Source organism: Ornithorhynchus anatinus, chromosome 3 (genome assembly GCF_004115215.2).
Source record: "Ornithorhynchus anatinus isolate Pmale09 chromosome 3, mOrnAna1.pri.v4, whole genome shotgun sequence".
In the NCBI taxonomy this organism is placed as follows: domain Eukaryota; kingdom Metazoa; phylum Chordata; class Mammalia; order Monotremata; family Ornithorhynchidae; genus Ornithorhynchus; species Ornithorhynchus anatinus.
Window position 1 is genome coordinate 34,772,970 of NC_041730.1, and position 2,615 is coordinate 34,775,584.

General features: G+C 39.4%; 1 non-coding gene across 1 annotated transcript; it reads right to left on the bottom strand.

The window, feature by feature from the left end:
• Positions 1 to 1,777: 1,777 nt before the first annotated feature.
• On the bottom strand, positions 1,778 to 1,915 carry LOC114810804. The gene has a single exon (XR_003758496.1). It is a non-coding gene; the product is annotated as a small nucleolar RNA SNORA7 (small nucleolar RNA).
• Positions 1,916 to 2,615: the final 700 nt, after the last annotated feature.

Below are 2,615 nucleotides of genomic sequence, written 5' to 3' on the forward strand. Positions count from 1 at the left end.
TGCTCTTTCCACAAGGCCACACTGCTTCTCCTTTTTTCAGAACAGGTTTTGCTTTGTTTGATTGAGTTCGCTGCTCACTGGGTTCATAGGAACAAAAATATTCACAGAAAAGATCATCTGTCTTGCATTTTTTGATTACACTACTGACAAGCTGAAAACCAGACAGAATTCCCAAAGCTCAAAAATGACTTTTACTGGTGCATAGCATTAAGAGCAGTAGAATTTCTGACAGAAACATGTTCCTATTCAGACATGAAGATGTAGCTAAAGGAATGAGCATGTGATAATCTTCTGGACTCATTTCTCCTTGCTCTGGTTGGGAGCAAAGTTGCCAACTGGGATACTTCAAAAAGTCCGAGTTTTGCCCTGACCAGAATCATGGGAGGATATGAAGGTGAAATGTTACAGGCTCCACAGGGCAAATTAAAGCATTTAGTGCATCAAATAGTAATTTTCAACATGAAAGGAAATTTCATTCCATTCCCTGTGAACTGTCAGTGTTTGAACTTCAGCTTAGGAGTTGATAACATTCAAAATCTTTGACACAACCATTATAGGAAATTGTTCTCTTCATGAAGCTATTGAATTCTTTTGGGGAATTTATGGATCTTGATTCAATAATAGCCTACAGCAGTGAATCCTACAACTTACTTAGACCAGGTATTAAAACATCCTATTTTATCTATTTAAAATTTGTTGGCTCTTAATTTGATGAAGAGCCTTTTTGGGATGGAAGAAACAAAGAGCATCAGTACATCATCCTTCTCTGCACTATTAATAAGTTTTACCTGTCTCTGTAAAATATGCTCAAGCTTTTCCATTTCCATAAGGAATGAGTCTGGATTCACAACTTAATGCGATATATTAGCTTGACATATATTTTTCTAAGCATATAAGTGCAATAAAAAGATCTACAATAACAAATTAAAAACATATGAGTACCCAAAGCACAGACAAGATTCTTTGCACAAAACTTGAGAAAATAAACCAGAACTGGCAGTGCGATCCAAAGACCTTACCTTTCAAACCCTCAAATTTAACAAACTTAATTCCTCTGATGTAGGGTGAAAGGTTGAAGGTTAATACAGGTCAATTCCCAAGACAAGGTGTAAATATAAAAGTAGACCCTTGAAAACACATTGATTCTAAACAATTTTAATGACTAAGTCATCCAGAAAATTTGATAACAATTTAGGAAGGTATTTAAAGAACACTTATTTTTAGGGATCTAGCATCTTTTGAGTATAGGACACCTGGATTCTAGTTCCAGTCAATGCAATTCAGTTTTTGGGAAGGTATGAGGCCTGGGAGTCAAAGGACCTGGGTTCTAGCCCTGACTCCACCTCTTGCCTGCTGTGTCACCTTGGACAAGACACTTAACTCCTCTGTGTCTCAGTTTCATCAACTGTAAAATGGGGATTCAATGCCTATTTTTCCTCCTACTTAGACTGTGAGCCCCATGTGGGACAGGGGCTGTGTCCATCCTAATTAACTTGAATCCACTCCATTGCTTAGAACAGTACTTGATTCACAGTAAGTGCTTAACAAATTTTGCCATGTCTTATACTGTCGGGTCATCTCTGACCCATAGCGACACCATGGATACATCTCTCCCAGAATGTCTCACCTCCATCTACAATTGTTCTGGTAGTGTATCTAGAGTTTTTTTTGGTAAAAGTACAGAAGTGGTTTATCACTGCCTTCTTCCATGCACTAAACTTGAGTCTCTGCCCTCAACTCTCTCCAGTGCCGCTGCTACCAAGCATAGGGGATCTTGACTTGTAGCAGATTGCCTTCCACTCTCTAGCCATTGGCCGAGCTAGGAATGGAATGGATATGCCTCTGCTTGACTCTCCCTCCTGTAGTAGAGACTGGTAGATTACTGGAAACTCTCCAGGTATGATCCTGAAAGGATGCTTAACAAATGCCATTAGTATTACAATCATTATTTGGGGAAAGGCCTCCTCTGGGAGAAGTGATTTCAGAATGTCCTTGAAGAGAGAAGACCTGAGGTCTGTCAGGTATGAAGGGAGAAGGAGTAAGAGTGGGAGGGAGTTGGGGAGCAAGAGGTCAGAGGCAGAAGAGATAAAAAGAGGAACATGGAGAAGAAGGAAGCGAAGAGTTGAGTGAGAGCCTTAAAGTCAATAGTCAGGAAATTTCTGCTTGAGGCAGAGAGCAGTGGCCAACATTAGAGGTTTTTAAAGAGTGGCAAACTGTATGGAGAACATTTTAGAAGAATGATTTGGACAGCAGAGAGAGGTATTGCCTGGGGAGGGGAAAGACTGCAGGAAGAGAGAGCAGAGAGGAGACCGATGCAGAAGTTAAAACCGGATTATGACAAGTGCTTGCTTCAGTGAAGTCAACAAGATTTCTATGACTAATATACAGGATATCTGAATCAATAATAAAATGACATAGGCAACTTCACACACTCCAGGAATCTCATTGCAAGACTCTCTTGACATGCAGAGAAAGTTCATTTGGACAGGGAATGTGTTTACCAACTCCACTGTATTGTTCTCTACTGTATTATCTGTAATATTATTATTATTATCGGTATTTTTGTATTATCCTCTAAACTGTATGTTCGTTGTGGACAGGTAATATTTCTATCA